This window comes from Brassica napus, chromosome C6, assembly GCF_020379485.1.
Source record: "Brassica napus cultivar Da-Ae chromosome C6, Da-Ae, whole genome shotgun sequence".
NCBI lineage: Eukaryota > Viridiplantae > Streptophyta > Magnoliopsida > Brassicales > Brassicaceae > Brassica > Brassica napus.
In genome coordinates, this window is record NC_063449.1 from 2755456 (window position 1) to 2777293 (window position 21838).

General features: G+C 31.1%; 1 long non-coding RNA gene across 4 annotated transcripts; it reads right to left on the minus strand.

Annotated features, from left to right (window-relative positions):
- Nucleotides 1–2032: 2032 nt before the first annotated feature.
- On the minus strand, nucleotides 2033–4722 carry LOC106422575. Of its 4 annotated transcripts, none has more exons than XR_001284493.3 (6): nucleotides 4420–4722; nucleotides 3669–4303; nucleotides 3534–3564; nucleotides 3393–3456; nucleotides 3168–3222; nucleotides 2033–2452 (listed from the first exon to the last, which is right to left on the minus strand). It is a non-coding gene; the product is annotated as an uncharacterized LOC106422575 (long non-coding RNA). The 4 variants fall into 4 exon arrangements; XR_001284496.3 differs by having other exon boundaries at nucleotides 2033–2729; XR_001284494.3 differs by having other exon boundaries at nucleotides 3168–3229.
- Between the last annotated feature and the right edge of the window lie 17116 nt (nucleotides 4723–21838).

Here is a 21838-nt window from a genome sequence, read left to right on the forward strand (position 1 = left end):
TTTCATCCTAATAATTATAATTTGTGCAATTAAATTAATCAATACTATTAAAATATGAGACTTTTGAGATCTCCTTGATTTATTTTAGTATTTGCAAATGTGCCACTGAAATATATTAAGCTTTAAACGTTAAATTACTTAAAATATCTTGACGAGATCTATAAAATATTTGAACAAATTTTTTTGAATAACCAAATATCAATATCTTAAAATTTTAAATTACCTAATATAATTCCCATATGATTTGCATTAGATATGTTTTTTCTATTTCTATACTAATGGTTTCGCCGTGCTACGCACAGAGTATAGCTTAATTATGTTGGATAATATTTTTTTTTTGGAAAACTATTTTTTTATATTCTAAGCTAACACTTTGACTTATGATAAATAATACAATTTCTAGAAATTTTGCAATGGTTAGTTGAATTTTTTTTATTTAGTATTAGTAGTCTAATGTTGTTGCCATTTGTCTCGAATGAGAGAGTTGTTATTGGGACAGCTCCAAGACAAGATCATATTTTCATTTACCACTAGGGTCGGCCCGGGCTAGGTCCGGATTTTTTGTTTAGTTTGTGTTTTTTGTTTAAATTTTAATTTTGATTCTATATTTTGTATGTTTATTTAATATATAAATAGCATAACCTATTAAAAATATAAATAGTATAATTTAAGACTGGTTCGTGCTAGAATATTTGCCATTTGTTTAGTGACTTAATCGTATTCATTTTCAACGTTAGTTTGTGGATGAGAAATGTCGATTGGAATGTAATAGCGTGTTTGTTATTATATACCCTTGAGATGCTTATGTAACGTTGCCGTTGGGAGTCTGTAAAGACATATTATTTGGTAAAATGTTTAAGGCTAATTTTGTGTATAAGCTAAGTAATTTTAATCCAGAATTTGCAAACGAAGATTTAATTTACAAACTGGAGCCAAATCCAAATTACTAATAAGTTAAGTTACAATTATATAGAAGTGATTGAAAAATGTATGGAAATGTTAGAAATGGATCCTCAGATATCGAAAATAAAGAAAATTTGGAAGAGTAACGAAGAAATTTTTTGTATTGCATCAAATTACTCTAGATACAAAGTAAGCTCTTTGGAAATCCTTAATCTTAGCCATTAAGTAGTCAAGCAAATAGAGAAAGAAAACACTATTAGTAGTAAAATAACATAAAACACACACACACCACTTAGATTATAGCGCAATTCTCCTAAATTCAAGTTTTGGTCACAAAAATAGAGCACAAAGAGGAAAATGACCAAAATGTTTCATTTAATAGGTAAAATGAAACTAATACTCTAGATATAAAAAATAAAAAAAATAAAAAAATATAGTTTTAGATTATATGTTTGCAAATTTGAATTTTTTTTTTATAAAAATGTATTTTTTTTAAAAAAAAATCGATTTTTTTTAAAAAAAAATCGATTTTTTTTTATTTTATTTTTCAAATTTTATTTTTGTAATTCGAAAATACTTTTTGAAATTAATTTTAAAATTTTTATTTTCAAATTTTTAATATTTATTTTTTATTTTATAAAATTTTAAACCTCAATCTCAAATCTTCGCCCTTTAACTCTAAACCCTAAGTTTGGATTAATTAATTCTATGGGTATAAATATATATTTCCTTTTTTAATAAAATATTTTGGTAATTTTCATCTTTGTGGTCTATTTTTGTGACCAAAACTTTTTTTATTGCTATGGTAGTGTATTTTTCTAGATTATATGTACGTATCTTTCGTTTATTTATTTATTTTTTATTTTTTTTATCTTTCGTTTTTAAATTTACTGGATTTTTATGGAGTCAAGCTCTCAGGCTCCTTCTCTTTTTGTATATGCCACACCTGTTCTCTAACTATACACCTATTATATACTTGTTTATCTTTCGTACGCCCATAAATCTGTTTGGTTAATGATGGAGGGGCTGATGAGAAGTTGAAATGAAGCTTAGAAAACCTATGAACAAAGATATAATCCTTTGTGTGAACTATCTGAAGTTAATTTTTTTTCAAAAAAAAAAAACTATCTGAAGTTAATTTAAATATAACTATTCATCATAAGCTGCTAATTACGACATTTAAAAAGCATGCATGGAATTTACCTTTTACAAACTGTCACTCGTTATACAAAGGTGGAAATATATTAGCCACTCCTTCAAATCTGTATCACCTCGTGACATTACTAATCCTGCACCTATGGACTCAAATCGGCTCATAACCCTTCAGAGAGAGGTATCACTACCTCATCCCAATCTAACTTCCAGTGATCCATTATACCAACGATACCAGTATATGCGATTGTGTCACGATCATGTATGTTTACGGCCTGTGAGAAGTTTTTGTGGCCTAAGCTGGGCATAGATACATATCCAAATCTATCATCCAGGTCCAGGACGAAAGCAACTTTTTTATACTTCTCGGTCACCTTGTTCCATCTTGCTACCTTTTCTGCAAGTTATTATGTTCTAATGATCAATATAGATATCTCAAAAGAAGCAAATAAGTTGCTAAAAATAAACTCTCTTCACACTTCGAAAATATAGCTTGAAGCTCTATGTAGTCAAATACATATTAGCTCTCAAATTCTGTCGACAAACAGCAGAGGAAAATGAAAAACATAAAGATTAATATGTCTGCGCTAAATTAACATATAGCTTAGCGTGGCAAGTTGGAAAAGATCATAAGCACCATCTATGTAGCTTATGCATGCATCAAGACATAGCCCCTGTCACCATAAGCATGTAATTTTGATCAACCGCAGATACATAATGTGAAGGAGAAAGGTGAATCAAGAACATGACCTTAAGTTAAAATAAAATGTGAAGCAACCCTCTATTACTCAATAAGAAAATTATAGATAAATACATTAAAAGACATGATTGGTAAAATGGTCATAGAAGGGGTTGAAAGAATGATCTCAGAAGGTATGAACCCAAGAGTGAACCCAATGGTGTTGCAATCATTCATACACATGAACAATGGATACTTTTAAGCACAAAGAAAAATATAGTTCAAACTCCAGTTCAGTGTTTCCTCTGTGTGATCATCTTATAAACTACTTAAATTAGATCCAATGGTGGTGGATTATATTATAACATATGCATCAAAAAAAATGATAGATATTCAAGTTAAGAAAAATTCAGAAGTGTGTTGATGAAATTACTCAGTAGTGTTTGTACTCCATGAATTCAGTAGCACAAAGAGAACACCATGAATTCCTGAACACTTGCAAAAACGAAGAGACGTCAATAACACAACAATATACACACTGTTTCTGTATTTAAACTTGATTTACAAAGAAAACTAAGCTAGGAATTATAGAGTACTCTGTTCGCAACGGATTCATAGCTAAACAATGTGTAGTGCAAGAAAAAAAAAGATGACTTACATTAATTATTTCTTAAGTCTTCAGATCTTTCCGCTCAAAAGAGCCAAATATGGACTCGAACTTTCTGCGTGACAAATAAAAACCAGAAGATAAATAAGAAAACACATTGAAAACCTGGAAATCCATTGTTATGGAGCTTACACTTTGAAACCCCTAAAACTCAGTTACGTAGCTGCCACGAAACCAATAGAAAACGAAAGCAAAATTCAGTCAAAGAATACAGAGAAAGTAGTCATAACAATACATATGGATGAGAAAAGATCTAAGGAAACATACGATTGGCTGGGTCATAATCCTCTGGACTTTGGTGGTCGCCATGGCTGTCGACGTTTTGAGATCTCTCTAAAGCTTTAGAAAATTTGTAAAAAATATCTGAGAGGACCAAAGCCGATATCAGTGAGACAACGATTGGTGGACCCATCCCCGGACGCGTCTGCTGATGATTAGGTGAGCAGTATTAGCAAGAACGTTAGGTTAAAGTCGATGGAGAAAGCAAGCGGAGACTGATGAGGTCGCCGCACTTCGACGGTTGTGCTACATCGACCGGCTTTGAAGTCAGTAAGAAGGAGAGAGGAGTTTGCCAATGAATCAAATGAAGAGGAGTCCGACAGCCTGAAGTTTGGGTTACACCGAGCCACATCGAAACCGGTTATGGAATACATCGACCCCACCGTGAGATAGGGACCAATGGTGGCTGGCATAAGATTTGCTTGAAAGTAAATCGTAGAAAGTCACAACTAATAAACGCTCAGTGAAAATTCTTATAATTTGGGGAAAATCAACTTATATACATACAATCGGAATTCTAAAACGGAAGCAGGAGCGTATCTACGGACATCAGTTCATCACCTCGCCTGATGTTCCTTGCCTCTCAGAAAGGCAATAACCTAACCTCCACTGTGGAAGAACATCTGCCAGATTTCAAATCGGAAAGGAAAACTCGAGCATTAGCAAATTTTTCAGAAAATAAGGAGATTACTTTGTTCTAATAGATTGATAGGATGCTATAGATTGTAGGGATGTTAACCTTATTATAGTCGAACCACCACCGCTTTTGAAGAGATATCGTGTAGATTGATTTAAAGAGAGAATTTAATAGCAACGATTCCGTAATCGACTGATTACTTGATCAGTAGGAAGAAGATGAATAGCTCGTTGGAAAATCTAGATTCACTACGGCGCCGATTGATTGCTGGATCCTGAGGAAGAAGAATCAGTTTCCATGGAAACCCTAAATGCACCTACGGCGGAGAAGGAGAGCGATAGAAGGCATAATTAAAAACGCAGCGTTTAGAATACATCATATCACGGTCTGGTTCGGTATAGGCTCAACAATGCAAAACGTCCATATAAATTATTAAGACAGGCCCAACGGACTGACGTGAAAAATAAAATGAAAGGGAGCGTTTTATTAGTTGGACAAGTGTCACGCCCACAGCCACTTTTCTACGTGGAGGGCCAGGTAAACACTCCTTTATATAATAAGATTTGGACTTTTATTATAAGTGAGGAAATGCTATTTATTGAAGAATTCGATGTGGGTATACTTTCTAATCAAGATAGATAATTAAAATATTATTGGACAATGTAAACGAAAAGGTTAATAGATGAGCGATTAAATAAAGAACTTGTTCTTTCCATGGTCTTCAAACTACATTTGGCAGAGATTCAGATTTCAAATGTGAAGCTTTTGTAGAACCCGAATGCATAATGTAGTTGTTGCTATCATCGGCTATCAATGATAAGATTTATCTCAGAAACAGAGAATGGTCAATGGACATGACAACATGCTTTATGCCTGGGACCGTGAGACATAAAATAAGATTCAATTCACCTGTGTAAGAGCATTTACAAGGAAAAGAACTGGCGTTCACATGAGAATGAGTGAGAACAATGGAAGTTGTGATATAACTATTTGTTTGACAAAGTGTAACTTTTAGATATCTTACTTCAAATATAATCACCTTCTTATTTTCATCGCAAAAATGTGGCAAACGGAGAACATGGCGTGTTAGCTTAGCTGTAGAGCAAAGGGTTTCAACACATGAGAAGTGGAGAGAAATTGAAGTCTGTAATGGGAATATTTGAGTCCATTAAAAATTCAATTAATCATATGAAATTTGTAGTGACTCAAGAGCATAATATTGTTAGTGGGAAATATCAAGTAATCACAATGACATAAATGTTTATTCAGACAACATTTAGGTTTTGAGATATAAATGTTTCTTCAGATCCAGGGATTATGTTTAACATAAACTAGAGATTGATTTGCACACCCACGCGGATATTGGTTTTTACATTTTTATACATTGATATTTGTTTTTCATAATTAGTGTCATATATTTTAGATGTGTCGTAATTATTTTAGATGTGTCGTAATATAACTAATTGTAATTATCTAAGATGTGTCGTAATTATTTTAGATGTGTCCAAACTCGTTTCAGATACATTTGTTATTTAGATATTTTTTTAGGTTCCTATATATCAAAACCCAACTCATCCAGATCGAGAAGGACCAACTCAAAACCCACACATAAATTTATAAATATTCAAGCGGGGCTTAATTTCAATAAAAAAATGATACCTGAAAGAAACAACTCGTACCTAAATGGATAGTCAATGTTCATGCCTAACTGATTTTATAAACTAATAAAAAGAACTATTTATATGTATTTGGCTAAATTAAGTTAAATAGAAAGAGTTTTTTATTTAGTAATTTTATGGAGTGAAAAATTAAGTGACAAAAAATGTAATACATTTTTATTATTTTGATTTAAGTTATTATTTAATTAACAAAAACATGTTTTTGAATTATATTTTTAGCTACGTAATTTTTCACCGATTGAAACTAAAATAAAAAAGTTTTAGTAAAACAAAATAAACTAAACGTTTAACCATATGCAAAACACAGTTATTTGATTTTATAATTGACAAAAAATTAATGCTGATTAACTAAAAAATAAAAATTTGCACTATTATTATTTTGGTAATATAAATAGTGATGTGATGTAGTGTTAAAGTAATATAATTAATGAAATTGTTAAACTGAGTGTATTATGGAAATACAATTAAATTAATGTTGATTAATTAATAAATAAAAATCTGCACTATTATTATTTTGGTAATATAAATTAAATAGTGATGTGATGTATTGTTAAAGTAATATAATTAATGAAATTGTTAAACTGAGTGAAATATGGAAAGACAATTAAAGTAATTATATTAATGAAATTATTAAAAGAACACTATATGTCTTTTTCTTATACTTTTATCCATGTTTCCAAACAATTCTCATTTATATTGTTATTCATGTTTCCAAACAATATCAAAATGTACTTCAATTTTAATAATATAGAAGCTTTTGTAGAACCGGAATGCATAATGTAGTTGTTGCCTCTGCGTCGAATTCCATATCATTGGCTATCAATGATAAGATTTATCTCAGAAACAGAAAATGGTCAATGGACATGACAACATGCTTTATGCCTGGGACCGTGAGACATAAAATAAAATTCAATTCACCTGTGCAAGAGCATTTACAAGGAAAAGAATTGGCGTTCACATGAGAATGAGCGAGAAAAATGGAAGTTGTGATATAACTACTTGTTTGACAAAGTGTAACTTTTAGATATCTTACTTCAAATATAATCACCTTCTTATTTTCATCGCAAAAATGTGGCAAACGGAGAACATGGCGTGTTAGCTTAGCTGTAGAGCAAAGGGTTTCAACACATGAGAAGTGGAGAGAAATTGAAGTCTGTAATGGGAATATTTGAGTCCATTAAAAATTCAATTAATCATATGAAATTTGTAGTGACTAAAGGGCATAATATTGTTAGTGGGAAATATCAAGTAATCACAATGACATAAATGTTTATTCAGACAACATTTAGGTTTTGAGATATAAATGTTTCTTCAGATCCAGGGATTATGTTTAACATAAACTAGAGATTGATCCGCACACTCGCGCGGATATTGGTTTTTACATTTTTATACATTGATATTTGTTTTTCATAATTAGTGTCATATATTTTAGATGTGTCGTAATTATTTTAGATGTGTCGTAATATAACTAATTGTAATTATCTAAGATGTGTCGTAATTATTTTAGATGTGTCCAAACTCGTTTCAGATACATTTGTTATTTAGATATTTTTTTAGGTTCCTATATATCAAAACCCAACTCATCCAGATCGAGAAGGACCAACTCAAAACCCACACATAAATTTATAAATATTCAAGCGGGGCTTAATTTCAATAAGAAAATGATACCTGAAAGAAACAACTCGTACCTAAATGAATAGTCAATGTTCATGTCTAACTGATTTTATAAACTAATAAAAATAACTATTTATATCTATTTGGCTAAATTAAGTGAAATAGAAAGAGTTTTTTTATTTAGTAATTTTATGGAGTGAAAAATTAAGTGACAAAAAATGTAATACATTTTTATTATTTTGATTTAAGTTATTATTTAATTAACAAAAACATGTTTTTGAATTATATTCTTAGCTACGTAATTTTTCACCGATTGAAACTAAAATAAAAAATTTTTAGTAAAACAAAATAAACTGAACGTTTAACCATATGCAAAACACAGTTATTTGATTTTATAATTGACAAAAAATTAATGTTGATTAACTAAAAAATAAAAATTTGCACTATTATTATTTTGGTAATATAAATAGTGATGTGATGTATTGTTAAAGTAATATAATTAATGAAATTGTTAAACTGAGTGTATTATGGAAAGACAATTAAATTAATGTTGATTAATTAATAAATAAAAATCTGCACTACTATTATTTTGGTAATATAAATAGTGATGTGATGTATTGTTAAAGTAATATAATTAATGAAATTGTTAAACTGAGTGAATTATGGAAAGACAATTAAAGTATTTATATTAATGAAATTATTAAAAGAACACTATATGTCTTTTTCTTATACTTTTATCCATGTTTCCAAACAATTCTCATTTATATTGTTATTCATGTTTCCAAACAATATCAAAATGTACTTCAATTTTAATAATATAGACTAGATTTCGACACGCGCAACCGCGCGGATTTTTGTTTTCATTTATTTTTATATAAATATATTGTTTTCAATTCTAAATTGGTATATTTATAATATCTATGTGTCTATCATTTTTTAAAACATAATAAGTTTACTGTATATTATTTTCATTGAATAGATTGTTTCAAACTTTCACATGTATTTGTATCTTCTTCTATATATATATTATTTCATTATTAAAATCGTAACTATATATATAAATATTACTAAAATATTGTTTTATTGTCATATTCAAAGATATTGTAACATTTCACAAATTTAGAAAGTTTTTAGAAAATTAAACTTTTCGCTTCATAGATTTATATTATCGAGTAAATAATTAAACATTTAGTTTTTGTTTAATTTTTAAAACGAACTATGTAGTTTAAAATTTTTTTTTCATTGGTTTAAGGTAATAAAAATTAATCATTGTTAGATATATGATTTTTGTTATTTAAAAAAAAATCTTTATAATTTTAGCATATAAAAGTTAACATCGACAAATATTTAAATATTTAGCATATAGAGGTATAGTATTACAACATTAAATTAAATCTATTTAATTTATACTATCTATAAATCCAATGGATCATCTATTGTTTAAATCCAATTATTGATAGCCCAATAAAAATTTCTAGTTGGCCCAAAATTTAAATGATAAGATTAGATATTAAATGTAACATGACTTTCTATGAATAGGTCTATTAGGTCTATTTTTGAAAAATCACACATGAATGAAGGTTGTGACTTCTGTTTTAATATATAAGACTAGATTTTGACCCGCACAACCGTGCGGGTGATTATTTTATTTTTACACACATAATTATTTGTTTTACATGATTAATTGTAATATTAACCATATTACTAATGTTTAATATAATATTTTAAAACACAACAATTTTATAGTTCACATGCAATAATTTAATTTATTTGTTTCAAAATTTTCATATTTTAAATCATGTGATACGAAATTCTAAATTGAAAATATTTACTGGTGAAAGATCAAAAACTTTATTGAAAAATATTATATTAAATTAATATCGTAGATTAATACAAAACTGTACATGTGTTTAGTTATAATTAGAAATTTAGTTAGATATTTTAAAAGTTCGTTTTAGTTAAAAGAAAATATAAATTTAATTTTAAAATAAACACGACATTAACTAAATATTTAAAAGTTTTGTTAAAGTTAAAAATGAATATACATTTATGTTAAACAAACACGAAATTACTTAAATATTTAAAAGGTTTATTTTAATAAAAATGAAATATATATATATATATATATATATATATATATATATATATATTTATTTATATTGCAAATGAAAAGATATAAAAAGATTTTATTCATATATAATTTTAGAGTAAATATAGAAATATTTATTTGATTTGTTTGTCTTAGAACAATTCAAATCATTTAAATATTTATACAAAAATTAATTTTAACAACTTTCTAAGGGGTGGTCCAAATTAAAAAATCACATATGAGTTAAGTCATGACTTCTCTTTTAATAGAATAGATGTTGAAGCACGCAAGCGATGGTGAAGTGATCTCCTGATACCAGTGAGCAAAGTTTAGGGTATCTCTTAGGAATAGAACCTTGAAGTCCACGTAATATAATCCATAACTCATTTTATACCCTTCAAGTAGATCATACAAATCCATCAACGACCACTAGAAATACCTTTTTAAGTTTGATCCTTTCATGCTTTGGGATATTGAATCTTAGAGTCTAACACATTCATAAAACTTGTGTGCTACGTACTATTGTAGAATTACCCGAGTGAATGAAGCATTGCTTCAGTGTGTGAGCTCAGATACTTATTTTTCCTACTGTCCTCAAGTGATAAGCTTTGAGGAGTCGTCTGACCTGTAAACAAAGAATTATTTACCGGAGATAGAGCTACTACAGACATGAAACAAACTGAAGTAAAGAGAGAGAAAATACTATATGTGATATATATATAGGAGGGTTGCCGTAGTTTTCTATGATATACAACAGTACTTGTTGCAGTCTCCATGGTGTATGCACACTGAAATAAAAAATAACCAAACATTAGTCTCTCTCTTTTAAGTGATCAATTATGTAAATATCAAGAACCTCATTTTTGAATGCTCAGTCTCCATGGTGTATTGGCCAATTGAAGCAATCAGTGAGCCATATATTTTGCTTTAATATTCCACAATATCATATAACTTATGGGTCAGTTCCACAGCCTTGTCTATGTTGAAAACATGGAGATCTTGTTTCAGAGAGGTAGACTTATCCTTGACAGTGAAGTGCCGTGTAATTATCAGTCCTATACAATCGATTGCACCCTTAACTTGTTCTGACTCATGCTCTGTGACAGTAGGAAATTTAGACCCAAGTATGGTCTTCATCGTCTCAAGATATCGCCAAACACCAGTAGATGTAAGACCCTAAAAAAAAAAAATCTAAGAAACTCAGCAAAAATTGATTGAAGAAAGTCGTTATATAGATACTGTATGTCAATCTAGAGATAAGCGGAAAATGTGTTAATACATTTCCAAAAAGTTGCATTTTCTAGAATCCATAATCTCCAACTTGTCAAAAACTTATTGGAAGATGAACATACTCAATTCTGGAAAAGAGGGGGTCATCACCATTTTACATTTCTATATTTTCAATCAACTTCAGAATTATCAGAAAATCCACACCCAATTAGACTGATAGGAATCCAAAGACAAACATTGCATCCTCTCTTCAGAGAACGAACGTTCTCCTTGAAAATCTCCTATCAGTACCCGGTCTATTGCTTTGAAACAAAGAACTCCACTTCTGGAGCTGAGATATCAATAGTTGTTGCTGCCATAGTTGTGGTTTCTTTCTTCTTCCCTAGACTTTTAAGACAAGTTTGAAATTGGATATGCTGAGGAGAAGTTGAATCAAATGTTGCTTGATTTTATGCGTGCGAGTAACAATGAGGAGTTTAATAAGAACTAAGTCGCCTCTTTGACAATTCTGGAGAAAATTGTGTTTTGCTTTGTTTAGGATTACAGATGCGGAAAAAAATTTGGGTGAAAGTTAAATTCGTGAAGCTCATCTTGCTAAGGCTCTCTATTTCATCAGGATTAGTGACAAGATATATGATTTGAGTCTCTTACATTTAAAAGAACTAGAAAAAATTGCCAAAACGGAATCGAAAAATAACTACATTGTCCCTTTACCATAAATCTCTTTTTGGTGCGATTTGGATTTAGATACCCCTGACTAACTTCAAAAATTCATATCAATTATTTTAAAAGTCAGAAAAATATGGAAAAATATACAAAATGTACACAAACAAGAGACAATCATATAAAAAATATTTTGGTTGACTAAATATTAGTAGAACACAATTTCATATTTTGATCTACAAATGGTAGAAAACATGATCTGCTGGTTACGAGCTCGTAGATTGTAGATTCTGTTAACTAATTGGATATCTGCAGCTTGTAGAAATCAAAATCGACCAATGGTTATAATTCTAACTTCATAGAATAAATCGGCCGCCATTTCCCTTATTTCTAAACTACGGTAGATTTCATTAACTATTGTTTCCCAATATATCTACGAAGACGAAATCACAAAATCTGTTTATGTACCAATATTCTACAAAAGTAAGATTACTTTCTCTACCAAAATACCTTATCCTACAGCAGCCGGTTTTCATAATCTACCATGTTTTCTATATTCTACGGACAACAAAATGTAAGTTCTGTCATATTCGAAATGTATATTTTCCTTAAATCTCTCCAAAATATGTTAAGAAAATACATTCTAAATCTTTATTTTCCTAAGTTTGAGAAGTGCAGTTATATAAATATTTGGAAATATTTTGTTTACATGTTTAAAAAATCGAATTTGTTAACAAAAAAAATATTAAAAAACTGTCATTAGCCCTTTTTTTTTCTTCAAACACCTAAGTTTTTCCTAGATTTTTCATAAAATTTCTTCCATAATGCTTTAAGTACGCCTCGTGTGTTCTTATAATGACTTCATATAAGTTTAAGCCTTATATATTATATTGTCCTCGTAATTTTTTGTTTAATCGTGGCCTACTGGTCAGTTACTCCTTCATTAACGCACATGTCTTCAGTTCGAGCGTCTTACAGCGTATTTTGTTTCTTTTTATTTTTAGGTTAATGAAACAGAGATGACAAAATTGTCCCCATCTTCAACCTCTTATGCCTGCAAATTCTGTCTCTGGTAGAACATTTATTTTCCTGCGATTTCAGTGTTTTCCTTGCTAAACTTGTGGTTTTAGTGTAAATAACATAGATCTATAACTAAAAATTGATTTCGAACTCAAAATCTACAAACAAACATTAACTTTCAAGTTTTCTCCGATCAACTGAACCCTAGAAAGTTCGAGAAAAAAAAACTAAGCGAAACGAATCTTGAGAAGGAGAGGAAGAAAGAGCGTTTCAGGCGAAGGCCGTCCGGTGGCAACGAGTTTGAAACAGGAGGCAATGAAAGATCTGTGAAAACAATCTTGCCGGAGAAGACGGAGTCGAAGAGAATAAAAAGAGGAGTCATGACATGAATTATCTAAATTACTTTTAATTATATTTTCAGATTAATGCTATCTTATTAGGATAATGTATGTGTTTTTTTGGCCTAAAAATAATTATTCTGTTAAGAAATAACTTATAATTTATAGTATCGAGAAATTTAAATAAGAGTAGAATTTGATACCCGTAGGAAGCAAATAACACTAGTATAAGGGAGAGAGTTTATTATAAGGAAGAAGAAGAAGATGTAATGATTCTTTGATTATAAACTCTTGTTCTTGTTTATGGTGTACAAAAGAGTGAGATGAGTGATGGTATTTATAGTGAACAACAATACATAAAATAACAAAGATAGTTCTTAATTTGGTAAATGAGTGGGTGATCATAGTGTTTGATGAGTAGATGATCATAGTGCTTGAGTTGGTAAAGGAGTGGATGATCATAGTGCTTGAGTTTGGTAAAGAAGTGGATGATCATTTCAATGTTTAATTTATAACACTCCCCCTTGATCATCCATCTTGTATTACGTGGTGCCTCGTTAAAAACCTAGTCATGGAAAACCCAATGGGAAAAACCGTAGTAAAAGTAAAAATAGTACAACTACGTAAGCTCCCCCTCGAATGAGTAGTCATAGAACCTTTAGAACAATGATAGATTTTCATCTCTCAAATTGTAACATTCTCTTTGGTTGTCTATCTTTTGTATGTTCTTTGTTGCCTCGTTAAAACCTTGTCATGGAAAAACCCAATGGGATAAAAAAAAAACATGATAAGGAAAAAGAGTACAATCACACTTACTATCATATTTCTTTCCCTGGAAACAATATCTTCAGGATATGCATTCCAATCAACTCTCTTCAGAGAATTAAGCTTAAGAGAATAAACTCTATTCATTTCTATTATGATATCTAGGTCCTTTAGACTTCTTGTCCATAATTCTCTTTTGACTTAGACAATAGTTTATTGGTCTATTTGGATTTCAAACCAAATTTCTTACATATAATCGTATAGAAATTCGTCTCGTACATACGAATTATTCATTTGTAACTATAGAAGTTACTATTATGATTTTCTTTCTTTTCATATGAAATTACATCTTTCAGTAATGAAAAAGATTAATAATTTTCTTAAATAACACTCTTACGTATGGTATTTCAGGACCAAACATATACGAGCGTCTTAAATAAAATACTTTAAGGATCTTTATGATAACATCTTAGTTTTAGATCTCCAGTTTAGAATACATAAAACAATATAGTATTGTCAAGAGTTTTCTTCCAAAATATAATTTTTCTATAACTCTTCAGGAGTTTTGATTATATTCAAATCATGATTCTATTGATTTATAATCTCTTGATAAATACAAATGGATACATTTGTTAACCTTATAATATTTCATATATTCCATAAAATAGTTTGTTTCAATTCGATCGAATATGCAGAGTTCCCGGGAACATGATTTTGATATCATCAATCCTTCATGGATTATACTTTCAGGGATTAACATTTTTCAAGTGGATTGTTTTATTCAAGTTCTTCTTTTATTACCAGACTATAAGGAACTTGAAACTAGTTGCATCTACCATATGAAATTATGTCTCTTCACAATCAATTTCATATTGATCCTTCTTTGTGTGCAACGGTTCATTTACATCTCACTTGTTTTACACCTTTTAGTGTATGGACTACTGGTCCAAATACTTCTCTATTTCACAAGAAGTTTATATCTTTGTCTATTGCATCTTTCTGATTTGGCCAATCATTTCTTTGTGTACACTTTTCAATAGACTTTCTTTCATGATCCTCTTTCTCATTTATTATATCAACTGCTACTTTGCATGTATAATATCATCGACGTCAATTTTCTTATCGGTTCCATTTTGTTTCATACATGACATAACTTATTGAGATCTCTTCATTTGTCTCAGGTACCTGAATTTTCGTCAGTCATGTTTAATTTCTCTTCTGGAGATCATACAAAACTATATTGCCTCGTTTTGACCATTATCAATATATGCTCCTTTTTCATTTACGAGGATTTATCTTTGGAACCAATCTGTCTACCACGCTGCAGGCGTGACTAGCAGTTTGATATTGTTCTTGTAGAACATTTATTCTTATTGGAGCATTTACAGCTGGTATATGTGACTTGATCACTATATTTATATGGGTCGTGTCTGGCAACTGCTTTAGTAAGTTTTGAAATGAATTATCTTTTGGACTTCTATTTCACATTGTGTTTAGCCCGAGGATCAATGATAATTCATTTCAACTTATTTTCTTTTCCAGCTGTTTATTTTCTCCCCCTTATGTTGGAAGTACTAACTCACTTTTAGAATTCATGTATAGCCTTACTTATAGTTTTCGGGGATGGCTCTGGATTCTTAAGTGTCAATAGAGATTTATATCCAACATATATTTCCAACCTCATTTGAAAACACATCTTCATTTGAAGCTCTGTGGCGGAGCAACATCCAACATTCTTAGATGAAAATGATTGGTTTCTGATTCTATACCAATGATGGGGAGAACTAGTGAAAATTTATTGGCTTGATGCGATCCAATGTTGCTCAAAATGTTTAGCACTTATCTCAGTGAATGTGCTATAGTCGTTAAAGACTTTAAGAAGTGAATTCACCAATATTATAAAAATGCATAGTGGGTGATCAGTCCACTAACATCTTCGTTATTTATGCCAATATCTTATTTTGGCTGGTGAAAACCATATTACCCTTTTATCTTATGGGTAAGCAACATATGTCAAATCATTCGGAAGAATCTTCTGGTTCTTATATGACTATGCATATGACCTTTAAGTATATATTCGCATTATTAATGAACCAAAATGGTCTAACTGATTCATGCCAAATGTAAACTTCTAGTTTACTATACATTTATCTTCATTATACTAATCTTTGTGTAGTACAATATATAAGAGGCTGTAGATATTTTCTCTAAAATACTTATACTGCTTTGAGAATTATTTCTGATTGAAATGTATATATCATTTCGTTTGCTTATTGTCTCAACATAAGTGTCTCAAAATCTTACGGATTTACTTTGAGAAAAATTCATTAATCTTAGTTTTAGTGTAAACATAATCTTCTGGATGTTTGACTTATCATAAAAAGTGAGATTCTTTAACTCTTCCCCTCGAGAGTATAATACTACAGGTTTATCAATCTCGAATGTATCTCATTTTCTTAATCAACAACATATCCTACATGGGTTATGTATTTTTCGTAGATCCTTTTAACTTTTGATACTTATAAAAATACAATACCTTAAGAACTTTAAATTGCATTCTTAAGAACTTTAAATTAAATTTTTATGTGCAGTAATACTATGTATACTTCTGGAGCATCATATATATCCTCTTTTTAAGCATTCTATAAGTTTTACTACCTTGTATTGTACACACAATAAATTTTCTTTCATCTTCAGATGAATTCATAATTTCTTTTCTTTATTACCATGTTTATTTTCTCAACTTTAAGTGAGAGTATGAGTTCTATAAAAAAACTCTTTGGACCTTGACCTCATTTATGCTCACGTCTAAAACCACTATTTATGAGTTTTTTAAATGTCATATTCTCTTCAGGAGAATGAATCATAATCAACTAGACGTGATTTATCAATAGATATTTTTCAATATATATGCATCATAAAACAATTTCTTGAAGAAATTTTACTTTTAAACTTAACATCCAACATAGTTGGCTTTATTTACCGACTTCAGGTCTTGTAATCTTTAAATGCAAAATACAAAATGAGCTTTAGGTAATCTCTTCAGGTGATAATACATTTTTTATATATATTATCTTCCAAAACTTATGGATCTTTTAGAGTCAAGCTTTAAACTTAAAATCCTCAATATAAATGGTAATAAAATCAAAATATTTCAAATATATATAAATATGTATTAACAAAGGTGTCTTATTATATCAGAAAATAAATAAAACTTTCATAGTAATTATTATATAGACTATATTATTACTCTCATGCTTTTTAACAAAGTTTAACCTATCAATCAATTTAATGAACAAATTTATATCACTGCCAACTTCATGTGCATTGATTTATCTAATCAAGTTTGTTAAACTTGTATATAAAGCATAAAAATACTTATCTTATAAACAGAAGTATATCGGCGATGAAAGTTTCAGCTGTTCACGTTTCTGAATTGGCTGATAACTTGTACATATCTTTCCGAGAGAATACACAATCCTGAAAACTTTAAATTTTTGCTCATATAAACATGGCCATTACATTAGTAAATATCAACATATAATCCAAATTCTTTTATGATATTAGACCAAAGACTAATCGACCACAAAACTAACCGATTACAAATAATTTCTTTTATGATGTTAGACCATGAATCATAAAGTATGTTTCCTTAATACCATTAAACCATGAAGCATATTAAAGTATAATAAGCAAAATTTAATTCATCAAATAACTATTATTCTTACATATAGACAAGCGTTGATATATATATATATATCATTGTCTAAAATGACTATATATATATATATATATATTTAGAATTTCGCAATTTTAAAATGAACCATTTATTATGAACTTCATAATTTAAAAACCGTTTACATTAATCATACAAGCAATTACAAGGAGAAGCGATGTAAAGAAAATTAAACCGATAATCATCTTAAATTCACTCGGAGTAAATTCTCCATCGAATAAACCATAAATAGAAACACAAATAAAAATGGCACATAAAAACAAAAGTGCGCGAATCATCTTTCTTGAAAAATCGGAGGAGAGCGATTTTGAAATTTTTGAGAGAAGATGAAATGTTTTGGATGATGAAATGAAGTGAAAATGAGTTGTATTTATAGATGAAAATTACTGTTCATGACCGTTGGAGAAAGGGGAAATTTTTGAAAAAATTCTTTGTGACCGTTGGGGTTAAATCGAGTGCACCAAAAATTAGTCCGAAAATATCGTATTAAACGGTCAATCAAATCTATAAAATTTCATAAAAGTGAAAAATTATGACAATGAAATATTTATGTTATATGACAATAAATCATGCGACGGCTCAGCCGATCAATGCATAATATCAAATAAATTATACGGCGGCTCGGCCGACCAATTAATAATAAACAGAATATAAGGCGGCTCGGCCGACCAATAAATAATAAACAGGATATAAGGTGGCTCGGCCGACCAATAAATAATAAACAGGATATAAGGCGGCTCGGCCGACCAATAAATAATTAACAGGATATAAGGCGGCTCGGCCGACCAATAAATAAATTAAATTACTAGTAAATAATATAGGCGGTATTCCGGCCATTATAACATGATATAAATAATAGTAGAGGCGGTATACCGACCATTATAATAGGGTATAAATGATACAAATAAATTTTACCGAATCGCAGAGTGATCGTGCTGATAACGTGTTAAGAAATAACTTATAATTTATAGTATCGAGAAATTTAAATAAGAGTAGAATTTGATACCCGTAGGAAGCAAATAACACTAGTATAAGGGAGAGAGTTTATTATAAGGAAGAAGAAGAAGATGTAATGATTCTTTGATTATAAACTCTTGTTCTTGTTTATGGTGTACAAAAGAGTGAGATGAGTGATGGTATTTATAGTGAACAACAATACATAAAATAACAAAGATAGTTCTTAATTTGGTAAATGAGTGGGTGATCATAGTGTTTGATGAGTAGATGATCATAGTGCTTGAGTTGGTAAAGGAGTGGATGATCATAGTGCTTGAGTTTGGTAAAGAAGTGGATGATCATTTCAATGTTTAATTTATAACATATTCCTTTTTCTCTTAAGTAAGTGAATTATCGAAAATAAATTTGGGTTTAGATTAGGGGTTTAATTGGGTTTATACAAAAGATGTACTAAATGGACAATTTATACTTCAAATTATGGCAAAGGGACAATGTACTTGTTGTTTTGTTCTATATTTACTAATTTCCCGAAGAACTATTCACTTACCGAGAACATGATTACTCGTTAACTGTTTTTCTTTGATCTAACTAGGTAAAAGCTTTGGAACAATGAAACTCACTGAAGCCAAAACTGTTGTTGTGGGTAAGAAAATGGAAACTGTAACTTCATCTACTTAAATGGCTAAGTGCTCCAAATATCAAGTTTTGATTGATCTGAATTCTATTCAGCCAAATGTTACTTCCTCTACTTAAAATTGACAGGTGGTTTGATGCACCTGAAATCTTAATGGTTATTAGGAAAATCTCATGGTTATTGGGAAAAACTCGTTCCACCTAGAACTAAAGCTTGAAAGAATGACACAATCAACTTTAACCTGTACGTTGGGAGAACTTGTGCTCCCAAATTTCACTAGATCAAAGAGACTTGAACAATCGCCAAATAGTGATGTCGAATAGTTTTTTTTTTTTTTTTTTTAAATTGAAATATTATAAATTTTAAAACCCGATAAACGGGGATACAATGTTGATTACAGACCAGACTTCGACCAAAAGCTTATCTAGACTCAAATATAATATGATTAGCTTCGCATCAACCACGTAAACCGACGCATTCCGCTAGACAAATCCACAATCCCTAGATAACTGATTCCCGTTCTCAACCGTTATCGCTAAACCCCGAGACTGGTGGGTTTAACCTCGTTTCCTCGGATGTCGGCGTTCTCAGGACGACGCCTGAGGTAGCTGGGCTTCGGGATCTTGTCAAAGTCTATAATCTTCATTTTCAATGAGCGCAAGACGAACACTTGAAGAGGGTGTCGGAGTAGCCATACCTTGAGTCGAGCCACCACAACGAGAACTATACCACCTCTCCAAGACGTCACGGACAGACAGGCCTGCAGCTACTGACCCGAATCACCTAAGAGACACACCGGACCGAGATGAACACCCGCTTGGCCGCATCGAACAGTGCAAGAAACGGGTTGAAACATCGCAACTCTCTGACCATTAAGCCTCCAAACCTGCACAGAAAAGTCAAGCAACACCACCACACAAACTCAAGTGAACTCGTGAGGCACTGGGATGTGAGCATAGACCAAGCGTGGCACCAAGACGATCTGCGACTGCACTCAAGACCGTCACAACACCTGAAGTCTTCGAGAACCGAAGAACAATATTCTGAGCCGTTAGGATCCAGTCTCCGGAGTCGAGAGAGACAGATCAACGATGATAAACTAGAGACAGCACTCCGAACAAGAAAGCCGTCGCCTTCTCTCGGAGGTAAATAGAAAGGAAGTAGCGTAGAGGAGGTGCGAGGCGAGGAAGCACCGCGAGAAGCCACCGAGGGGCCATAGACGACCGCCTGTCAAAGCCACCCACAGAAACTACACGAACCGTAACTGAAACCTGTATCATCCCGCCTGCATACAAGGTCTCAAGATTCGCCACCGTGTTAATGAGAACCACCATAGCACGCCTGAGAACGGCTAGGAAGACACTAGCGCTCAACGACACGTCAAGCACGAAAATGACACCACCACTCTCGTCAGAACAACCAACCAGAACCGGCAAAGACCCTCCACCATAGACGAGAAGAGCTAATCGTACCTCCTCCGCACTTGCAATGAATCCGGAAGAGATCTTGAGTTGAAAACGATCTACCTCCTCAGCCCAAAAAGCCGACTACCACCACGAACCGTCACTCCACATCCTCGCCGTGAAACCAGAGGAAGCAGTGTCCCCGTCGGAGCCGAGACCTATCGCGAATCGAGCCCTTCCCGGAGCAAAACCCTAGTCCAGATCCGCGTGCATATCGGAAGAGAATAACATAGAACGATGGAGTAGCAAACAAAAAATGAAACTAAGCCGACGATGACGCCTCCGGCGCCGGTACGCGCTCGCACGCACGGCCGGATGCCGGAGCTATATGTATTTTAGTTTTGAGTCGCGAGAGAGAAAGTTATCTTGATAAGTCATGTCGAATAGTTTGACTCAAGAAGTAACAAGAAAATACACCAACCTTGTAAAGATCAAATAGACTTTGCCCTAGGCTATTTATCTTATGTTGATGTCTCCTTTCTCTTATTCTTCAACGTGTTCTGATGTCTGTATATTATTTTCGTATACTTACCTTAACCTAGTCAACACATTAATTACACACATATATAAGCATGTGTGATGACGTTAAGCTGGAGTGGGGTTGGAGTAGTCTTCGGCCCAAATACATGAAGAGCACGGGCCTCAGACACTAGGGGGCTTGGAACAAAACCCTCACAAAGGTATGGTGATTTAGTTTAAAAATTATAAAATATAAAGTTAAAGAGTTATGTTTATGATTTTGATTTTGATTATTTTTTATTTCGGGTTTGAATTTTGGGGAATATAGGATTTTGAGGCAAGATATAGGGTATGGAATTTGAATTTTAAATTTTGGGTTTATAAATTTTAGATTATTAAATATACATATTAAGATTAAATAATTTAAAGTATACGTACATGTATGGTTTGATGGTTTATCATTGGAATGTTAAATTTTGTGTTTAGAATTTAGAATTTTTAAGTTATGTTTAGGGTGTAGGTATTTGTTATTAGTTACAGTTATAAAATTAAAGAAGTTTTAAGTGTAAGATACAAAATTTAAGTGTTTATGATTTAGGGTATATAGTTTAGGTTTAGAGTTGAGTGTTTGAAGTATAATGTTTGAATTTAGTTTAAAATTTGAGATTAAAATTTTAAAAATATTAAATTTTGAATTGAAGTTTAAGATTTTAGGTTAATAAAATGAAGATACCAGAATTATATGGTTTGTATTTTGAATTTAGAGCTCAAAGTGTGTTTAGGGTTGAAGGATATTTTGTTACAAAATCGTGACTACTTTATATAGCCACAAATGGCTATTTTATATAGTCACAAAAAATATTGTGACTAAATC